Genomic DNA, 11,147 nt, shown 5'->3' with positions numbered 1-11,147 from the left:
ATCTTGAGAAAAAAGAACAGAGTGGGAGGGATCACTTTGCTAGACATCAAACTGTACTACAAAGCCATTGTCATCAAAACGGCCTGGTATTTTTACAACACCAGACATATAGACCAATGGAACAGAGCAGAGACCCCAGAAATAGACCCATGCCATTATGGTCAGTTAATATTTGACAAAGGAGGCAAGAGCATACAATGGAGTAAAGACAGCCTCTTCAATAAGTGGTGCTGGGAAAATTGGACAGGTGCATGCAAAAAAAAAGAAACTAGACCACTAACTTACACCATACACAAAAATAAACCCAAAATGAATAAAAGACTTAAATGTAAGTTGCAAAACTATAAAAATCCTGGAAGAAAACATAGGCAGTAAAGTCACAGACATCTCACGTAGTGGAATTTTCACTGATACATCTCCTAGAGCAAGAGAAACAAAAGAAAAAATAAACATATGGGACTACATCAAACTAAACAGCTTCTGCACAGCAAAAGAAAACAACCTCAAAATACAAAGGAACCTCACGGTCTGGGAAAACATATTTGCCAAGGATGTATCTGATAAGGGGCTAATTTCCAAAGTACAAAGAACTCATACTACTCAGCAAGAGGAAGACAAACAACCCAATTAAGAAATGGGCAAAGGACCTGAGTAGACACTTCTCCAAAGAGGACATACGGATGGCCCAGAGACACAGGAGAAAATGCTCAACATCGCTAATCATCAGAGAGATGCAAATTAAAACCACAAAGAGGTACCACTTCACACCTGTCAGAATGGCACCATCAACAAATCAACAAACGACATGTGCTCGCGAGGGTGTGGAGAAAGGGGAACCCTAGTACACTGCTGGTGGGAATGCAGACTGGGGCAGCCACTGTGGAAAACAGTATGGAGGTCCCTCAAAAAATTAAGAATGGAGTTTCCTTTTGACCCAGTGATTCCACCCCTAGGAATGTATCCTAAGAATCCTGAAACACTAATCAGAAAGAATATATGCACCCCTATGTTCATAGCAGCACAGTTTACAATAGCTAAGATCTGGAAACAGCCCAAGTGCCCATCAGTAGATGAGTGGATAAAAAAGCTGTGGGACAGCCACACCATGGAGTACTACGCAGCTGTAAAGAGGAAGGATCTCGTACCCTTTGGGACAGCATGGAGGGACCTGGAGATTATTATACTAAGCGAAATAAGCCAGGCAGAGAAAGACAAACATCACATGATCTCACTTACATGTGGAATCTAAAGAACTTAATAAACTGATGAACAGAAATGATTCAATGACATGGAAGCATGGATCAGACTGATGAATGTCAGAGGGATGGAGGAGGGTAGGTGGGTGGAGGGGGAGAGATTAAGCAAAGGACTTATATGCATATGTGCACAACTCAAGGACATGAACAATGGTGGGGAGAGAGACTGGGGAGGGGGATGGGAAGGGGTAAAATGGGCCATTGGGGAGAAAAAGGGACATCTGTAATATTTTGAACAAAAAAATAAATAAATAAATATACAAATCAACTCTTAAAAAATATAGAATTTTCATACTGAAAGTTCAATACCTATTTGAAGATAAATTTTCCTCAGTTGTGACGGATGCTCTTGCTTTGAAAACATCAAAGCTGTCGTCCTGAATCCTTCATTCCCAGCACCTCAACCCTCTACCTCTTTTACTCAGGGCCCCTCAGTTTTTCGGGGTGTCATGTTCACTGCAAGTGGTAGGCCTGAACCTCTTAGTAAGAGGTTGTCCTCTAATTTTTCATAAGGTTTTTCCACGTCTTTGGTCCTTTAGCTTCCTACTCAGGGTAGGCAAAGTAGAGAAAAGAGCCATGGACCCCTGAGCCAAGGGACCAAAGTTTAGCCCCAGCTTGGCCACCAGCTTACTGTGTGTCTCTAGCCCCAATGTCCTCATCTATGAGATGAAGATGAAATCTAGACCTTCCAAACTCTGCGCTCCCTCCCCACGTCCTCAGTTCTCGCTGCCAGTTCTAGCACTCATCAGGGAACATCACATATTCCTCTTGACTCACAATGTGTATCTTAGGTCCCCCCTCCCCAGGATCTTTCCTTCAATTCATTACCTGTTTAAGTTATTAGTATAGTATATTTTTCAGTCTTTGTTGTTTAGCTTTTTCCCCCTCCTTGCTCTTCTTATCCTCTTGTTCCCTTCTGAAGGGTGCTGACTCCTTCAATCAATATTCCAAATCACAAAAATAAACCTAGTTTCTCTCTACCTCTTCTTTCCTCTCTTAATTGGAATTATAACTCAAAACCACCCCCTTGCAGAGCATTGGTTGTTTAAGTCACATTCTTGAGAAGCAGGGACCAAGCTTGATATGGTAGAAAGGACGTTGAGTCTTAGAGGAACAGGGACTTGAATTGACCCCTAGCACCACTACTTACTCTTTCAACCTCCTTGAGCCTCAGTTTCTTCATCTGTATAATGGGGTCAATAATAGTTCACTCTTGTCCATCTCCCAATCCCACCCTGCCCCACCTGGTCAGAGCCTACAACTCAGTTTGTGCCCAGGATCCATCCTCTCTGTAGGTGATACTCCAGTGCCCAGGCCCTCTGGTAATTCGTATCTGCTGCTCTTATCAAACTGCACCCTATGGCTTACTCCACTCAGGACTCTCCTCTTCGGTGAACCACAGCTCTTGGTGGAGAAATATAGAGAGAAGCTGGTGGTGGAAGGGACTGCAAAGGTCATGGAGTTAGAGGTCAATTCTTCAGCTCAAAAAAAATTCAGTGTCTGCCCAGCCGGTGTGGGTCAGTTGGTTGAGCGCAGGCCCATGCAGCAAGAGGTCGCCCATTAGACTCCCAGTCAGGGCACATGCCAGGGGTTCGGGCTCGATCCCCAGTGGGGAGGGAGGGTGCAGGAGGCAGCAGATTGATGTTTCTCTTTCATCGATGTTTCTATCTCTCTCTCCCTCTCCCTTCTTCTCTCTGAAATCAATAAAAACGTATTTAAGAAGAGAATTCAGTGTCAAGGGGCTCCCTGGGGTCTGGTCCTGATCCCCTCAAGTATTCACTGTTTCCCCAAATGGATATTTAGAATTATCTCTGAGGTAGGACTGCTGTTCAGTTGGAGATCAATCCTACAGGGAGAGGTAACTCATGCATTCATGCCCCTGTCTGGAAGACCAGTGGCCCTTTGCAAGGGGATACCAGCTTTCCCCCATGGTTTCTCCTGCACGTAGTTGCTTCCATCCAGTCACCAAGAAGAGCATGCAGGCGTTGTTTTATTTCACACTCATGGTGTGTTATTCTATGATGATTGTTACAACACTTGCCACAACTTTCTCCCTCATCTCCAAAAATAGCACATGACATTGCTTGTCTGGATTTTCCATTTGAGCTTGTTTTTCATTTTCAGAGAACTCAGCATGGGTGCCGAGTGCTGCCTCAGCACCAGCTAAATGCTGGTATTTAACCCCAGGACAAAGTCAAAGGTGATACATTTCTGCTGTGCAGCTGCAAATCTTTCTTTATTCCTGGCATGAGAAGAAAGAATGTTGTTTGTGATGTGAGAACTGTATATGAGAATAGCTTGGATATGCCTGGGTTTTCACATTAAATATGTTCCTGAAATTTAATGTGTACATAGATTTATCTTAGAGCAAAGTCAGGCTTACCCAGAATGATTGGTAAACAGAATTTCCATGATAATCCAGTATCTTGCCAGGAGGAGACCTATCTTTTATATAACACCTGCATAACCTGGTTTCTCAGGCCACACTAGCCAGGCGATTCGAATGGGGTTTTGGACCAGTGACAACTCTGTGGTGGGACGGCTTCATGGGCCCTCAGAAGGGCCCGTGCTTGTAAGGCACTGCTGTCACCGTCATGAAATTCTCAATTTTATTTTGCGCTGGGTCTTTCTTTTTCTTTTTTTAAACTCTCACCTGAGGATATTTGCTTTTCAGAGAGAGTGGAATGGGGAAAGAGAGAGAGATGAGGAGAGAGAGAGAAATAGAAATATCAATGTGAGAGAGACGCCTTTCACTTGCGCACCGACCCGGGCTGGGCATTGAGCCTGTCACCCTAAGTACATGCCCTTGGCCAGAATCAAACCCGGGACCCTTCAGTCCATGGGCTGACACTCTGACCACTGAGCCAAACCAGCTAGGGCTGGGTCTTTCGAGTTAAGTAGCCAGTCTTGTTCCCTGACGCCTGTTCCATCTGCTCTGTTCCCTGTTGCTACAGCCCCTTGTTAAATCCAACCCCAATTCTGTCCCCGAGCCTCCTCGTGGGTGGGTTTCACAGATGTGCATGCAACCATCTGGTCACCTACTTTGTGCCTGCTACATTTTCTTTCCCTCCCACTGCCACCAAACTTGTGGCCAGAATGTGTGGGGAGCTGCAGGCAGGGGGCCCTGTCTTCTGGAGTCCCCAGAGGGTGGAAGCCATGCTACAGGCTCCCACAGAAGTGTTCTCTGTTCTCTGTGTGGTACATTTTATCTCTTGCCCCAAAGCCCATCTGCTTGTGCCCCAAATGCTTCACACAGCTTAGTGAAAACAGCTCCTCAAATGACTGCTTGTGACCCTTTCCCTCTCTCAGACCCTAGCCAGCGATCTGTTACCTCCCCAGCCTCCCCCGCGCCTCTCCTCCACACCTTGCCTTCTCCCCTCCAGCCGCCTCGCCCCCCCCCTAGAGCTTCATCATCTGCCGTTTGACACAGGCCCCTGTTTTCCTGTGAAGTCCTCACTAAACATGGATACATACCTTTCAAAGAACAGCCGCATTTGCAACTCTCCTTGTGTTTTCCAGAACACCATTCCTGGAGTATATTAGTAAGTGCAACAGAGAGAGGGGGCTGACTAGTCAAATGAATTTGGGAAACACTGCATATTAGAAGCTCTTCTTGAAGATTTAACCGGTCACTATTAAGTATGTTGAGAGTTCAGGGAAGAAACTAGCTTAATTTAATTCAATGTTTCCTAAATTACACTGGGCAATCAACACTCACTTTCTGACCATGCCAGCGACACACACACACACACACACACACACACACACACACACACACACACAATGAAGTTAGCATTCTGCAGATAGTGTTCTTGCTGATGCTCACTTAGAATGTAATAAAATAAATTGACGTAAACCAATTCTGAACATAATTTAATCTTCCTTTGAGGATGCATAAGGTACTGGCATTTATCTTTTGATCTCTGGACAAATGGAAATTAAGCATACTCTGAATCGCACTTAAAATACACCAAAGACAGTTAGCCTTACATAGAACTAGGCACACAGTAGATGCTCAGCATGCATTTGTTGGGTTACTGAATTTAAAGAAATTCTTTGGGCCTTACTTTCTTTTTTAAAAAATTGAATTTATTGGGGTGACACTGGTTAATAAAATTATATAGGTTTCAGGCGTACAGTTCTACAACACATCATCTGTATATTGTACTGTGTATTCACACCCCGAGTCAAGTCTCCTTCCCTCACCATTTATCTCCCCCTTTACCTTCTTCTACCTCCCCCCGCGCTCCTTTCCCTCAGGCAGTCACCATACTGTTGTGTGTCTATGAGTTTGTTGTTTTGTTTTGGTTTGTTTTTTTGCTTGTTTCCTTTACCTTTTTTACCTAATCCCGCAATCTCCCTCACCTCTGCCAGCTGTCAGTCTGTTCCCTACCTGTGGGACTCATTTTCTTGTACATATTTGGACTGGATTTGTTGGTCTCTTAATAAATATTGAATCTTTTACGCCAGGTATTGTTTCAGGCACTGAGGTATGAAGAATAGGCTCCTCTCCCCAAAGAACTCACAGTTTAGTATAAAACAAGCAATTATAATAACACAATATAATACTGATACAAGAGATATGCTAAGTGTTATGGGAGCATAGAGAGGAAGAAACAGAGTTGCATCTTAAAGAGTGAACAGGAGTTTGCTAGGACGAGAAGACATGGGGAAAAACAGTTCCGAGCTAAGTATAGAGCATGTATAAACACGTAGAGGCCTAAAGCTCTCAATTTTTCAGAGACGCTTCCAGTTCCAAATTCCTTGACTTTGTAAATGTAGTAAATTGCATAATTCAAATCATCATGACCAAATTTATATTTTTAAATTCTGAGTTCTATATGTTAAATCTCTTTACAGTGGTCCCATCTGAAGTAACAGTCCAGGCATTTTTTGGAGAAAAATAAGTTACTGGGTATAACTAATCCCGCTTCCCTTCAAGGTCTACATATTTCAGGAAGCTCCGCTACCATGGCCAGTCAGCTCTGTTCTGCTAGCTGTTCCCATTCCGCAAACTTCTGTCCTCCTAGTGTGACATCTGGACCGCTCAGGAGGGTTACGCCAGACCCTCACGTCCTAGGCCTTTACAAATTGTGCTCCATAGCTCTCTGGGTTTCAGAGGCAGCTTATAGGCTTCTGTGGCTGGTTCTGAAGAAGTAGCTTATAGAGGTGTGTGTGGTCTATAAAACTACTGAGGTTTCTCACATTTTAATTTTGAGCCTATAATTTTGAATCCAGGTCCTTTTTCTCTTTTGTCTCCAAAGTAAACCCCCATCTTTATCCTGTGGCGGGTTGTCTGTTTTTCAGTGCGAAGACCATACCAGGAACATGAAGGTACAAGTGGTGCTTCTCCTATGCTGAGCACTTAAAAATTTGTATTTCTGTTACCCATATAAAGAACATTAAAAGGAATATTAAAATATAAAGCACATGATGATGATGCAGTCAGAAAACCCTATTAGAAAAACTGCTGCCACAACCTCCATCCCCAGCATTCATACGTGCACATAAACAAATGGTTATTTATCAGTTATTTCAGGATGTTTCTTCCCAGGGAGGCCCCAGGATGCATTTTGATTATGAGTGGCTTTGTTTGTTTTATAAACAAGACTCGCCGTCAACTGAAACTTGGTACTGGATGAACAACCAGTGATGCCCTGACACACGTGCATTTGAAGTCAGGGCCTCATGCCACCCGGGAGAGGTGACTCATTAGGTGGGTACAGCCTGTGCAAGAGTTATTTTAAGAATTGTTTGAAAAATATAGGACATTTGCTCAGACTAGAGAGGGTGCCCCAGGGGTTGGGCTACAGGAACCAGACAAACAGAGCAGGGCCACTAAACGGGTGGGAGAGGGGAACAGAGGGCAACGGTTGAGAGGTGTCTAAATTTCCTCTCAGTTGACCATGCTAAACATTATAATGCTAGAATTTTTTGTTTTGATTAGATGTGTCTAACATCCAGATCCACAAAGGGGACTACTGCACAGCTATAAAAATGAGTGAGGACTACAGAGAGCAATCCTGAAAATATATGGTTAGTGAAAACAAAGCAAAAACGTCTATACTATGCTACTGTTTTATCTAAGAAGGAAGAATTCACTATATGAAAATATTTGATTCTCTTTTTAAATGAAAGAATAAATCATAAAACTTTGTGTTGTTTTTTTTTAAAAAAAAACATTATGTGGGAGAGAGGAAATAAGGTGGAGGAAACTGGAGTAGAAGCCACAGTCCTCTGAATATGCCCGGTATTGTAATTTTATAATTTTTTAAAATGGAAAAGCAACCCCTGAAAATCAAGATGAAACAATTGAACTGAAATGTATACTCTGAGTTGGAAGAATAACCATGCAGAAAGGAATTACTTCAAGTGACTTCAATTTGATTTTCATTACTATGATATGACCTAAAAACAAAATAGCTACATAACAATATTAAATGGATACCAGTAATCATATTATTGGCGATAGTGTTGGAACACTGTTCTAAGTTGTATGTTTATTGTGAGATAAAGCAAATAAGGAATGGTGTTGATGTCTTTGAGAATTGGGATTTTTGACAAAAGAAAGAAAATATAAATGTAACATTGGTGAAGTTAAGAGAGCATCCTGTAGTCCTGTTTGAAAATGTCATATGAACTCATGATGTATTTTCTCTAGAAGATTTCCTAACTCTACCAAAATGGCTTAGAAACTATGATCAATCCAGTAGCCTGACTACCCTAGAGCCCAGAATGTTGTCTCTAAATCTCATTTCCCATTATAAGGAATCTGGCCCCTGGAGAAATGGCTGATTCCAGGTCTGAGGCAGAAAATACACGAGTTTAGTCCAGAATATAAGGAATCTTGTCATACTGGAAATCAACACAATTACTGGGATCATGTTAAAAGCATTATGGAGCCAATCTGAATAAACTCCCACTGGCCAAAGATGGCACAACTTGAATATTAATAAGAATAATGATGGCAATGGATTGAAATGCATAAAAAAAATCCATGAGTTTATAATGATACTTAAAAGAAACAAAATCAAACAGCAATTCTGGCAGATCCTAGAGAACCAACTCATTATTTTGAAAATTAGCAAATAATCAAGCGTTTCCTTTATAATCTGTACTTCAGGGTGCAAATAGTTGATGAAGGGATATATCTCTTTATAGAAGTATTCCAACTAATAAACGAAGAAGCGATGATAGCATTAGAATTTGCGACTCCTAATGACTTAATGGACCTGGACACTCATCAGTGGCCGCTGACATAGCAAGAAGAGAGCCATACGTTATTGGCTTCCTAATGAGAAACACACAGTAACATCTATGAGGAGATGGGTGGGGTGTAGCTGATACGAGATTAGACATACATTGACAATTGTAGAAACTTGGTGATGTTTTCATTATACATATTATTCTTTCTACTTTTTAACATTTGAAATTTTTCTTAAAAAAAGGGTTTTGTGGCTTTTTCTTAAGTGCACTATTCCACCCTTCTAATGAGAGCCAAGCAAAGCCAGGAGTAAGGAATGACTCTTTTCATGTACCTAGAAAAAGCAGTGGATCAAAAATCGGGAAATCATAGGCCTGGGGGAGACCTTTGAGATTATCCAGCCCTGCTCCTTCCTGAGAGGCTTGAACCACCTCTACATGTCCCTGAAGGTTTTTGCCCCCATTCTTCAGGATTACCTTCAGCCCATTCCACTTGTGACAGCTTTGAAAGTTCTTATACTGAGCAGAAATCTGTCTCCCTATATCTTTCTTCTACCCATAGATTATAGCCCCAGATCTTCCTCACACAACAATCGCTCAAATATTTGAAAACAAGCATTCATTCACCTGTCCTCTCACCCTTACACCACATGCAGGTCTTTTGAGCTCCAGCCCAAACAGCCCTAATTCTGTCAACGGTTCCGCACACCCATGACTGGTTCTCTGCCATTATGGCTGCTCTGCTCTGATCTCAGAGCAGTTTGCCTTGTAAGTTATGTGCTCTGGAATGAAGTGAGCTGGGTGTGGCCTGACTATTGCTAGAACAACAGGGCTTATTACCTCTCTTGTTCCAGTTACCTCATTGCTTATTACCAGGGATTGGAGCCTGGGTTCACAAAGTTCCAAGAGCTGAATGTTAAAGGTTCAAGAATTTTGTGAGCCAATTGTTAAACACAGTCACAATGAAAAGGAAAATTACATAAGCTGACAATTACATATATTATACTAGAAACAAAGGTATAAGATACTTAAAACTCATCACTACCTAATTATTTTGCTACATTTTACTATTATCTTTTTTTTCTTGCAGTTATTCACATCTATTATATTTGTGTAGTAAAAATAGTATATAATGGTAGGCTAGTGTACATCTCTTCCCAAATCTGTATTCAGTGACATCATATTGGTAGCTTGAAACTAGCCATGGTGGGAATACTTACACTATAGAAATTGGCAAGTGCTATATAAATCAAGGTGTTTCTGTCCCTCCAGAGAGCCAGTTGTTAAACATTTACCATGCCACTGGACACAGTCTCAAAACTTAGGTTTTGTTTTTTTTGGCAACCACATTACACTTCTGACTCAAACTAGGCTAATATTCTTAGCTACTGCTAAAACAAGTTCAGTGTAGCCTATTCTTACTGATACAATTAGTTCCTTAGGCCTCATGTTAATCACTCTAAAATTGTATCCTTTTATATTCTCCCAGCTGATTCTCATTCTGTCATCCAAGTATTCATCGTACCTCCAACATCAAGTTACCTATAAATTTGATGAGCATTTCTATATATTCTGAAAGTATTTATGAGGGCAGATGAAGAACACAGTGCTGGGACCCATCATTAGACCCTTTCTTGCTATTTGATATCAATTTGTTACCATCTTGTGTGTATAATTAACTGGCTCATCTAGTAGGCCATGGTCCAGTTCATATTTTCCATCTTGTTCAAAGGAATATCATGAAAATATCATTAAATATCTAATCAATCATGAAATACTCTTTCTACATATGGGTTTTCCCAGAGCTACTGGGCTGGTAAGCCTGTTAAAAAGGGAAAGAGGTAAATCAGCCTTGGCTTGTTCTTAGTGAACTCATTCTGGCTCTTAATCATTACTTTTTCACTAGGTGCCTGACACTGTTCCTCTAGTAATCCATTCTAGAGCCTTGCCTGAGACGGAAGGGATAGACAATAGTCAACAAATTTTCTGACTCTGTTTTCTTTCTCTTCCTGAAAATTAGAATATTCCACTGTCTCCAGTCTTCTGATATATCTCCTATTTTCAGCGATGCCTCAAAGATCACGGACAATTGTCTAGAGATACCATAATAACTTTTTCTCAAGGTCCTAAGACATTATTCCTCAAATCTGAACTGGAACTCACTTGGAGCAGCTCTGGGCTTTGTTACATTTTATTACCCCATCTTGGACATCCATCTTCCCTTATCAAAGTTCATTCTGTTTTTGTTTTTTTAAATTCTTCTTCACCTTACTCATTCCATGTGGAGAAGAAATGTCCTTGCCCTGAAAGTCAAAAACAAAAGACAGTGGAAGAGCTCTGTTCCCTCTATATCCCTCATTGACAGTGGCCTCAAGCTGCAGGGTCTATCCATTACTTCATGTTTCAAAACTTGACTGGAACACTCAAACGACAGCCAGAACATAAGTTGGTAGTTTTAGAATAACTTGACCTTATTTGGAGCTTTAGCTTTTTTGATACTTTTTTGATACATATGTTCCATGTATATCCCAGCACAGGTAATGGCAATTTGATGGTAGGATAGGTATTTAATAAAAGATTCCTGACCTTTCAGAAGTTGTAACACCACATCCTTGTTTGAATTTGCAACAAGTTACCTACCTACTAAAGTGAAGCATGATATATATATATCAGTCTTTAACTTTTCAG

This window comes from Miniopterus schreibersii, assembly GCF_964146895.1.
Source record: "Miniopterus schreibersii genome assembly, chromosome: 13".
In the NCBI taxonomy this organism is placed as follows: domain Eukaryota; kingdom Metazoa; phylum Chordata; class Mammalia; order Chiroptera; family Miniopteridae; genus Miniopterus; species Miniopterus schreibersii.
This window is presented reverse-complemented; position numbering follows the sequence as displayed.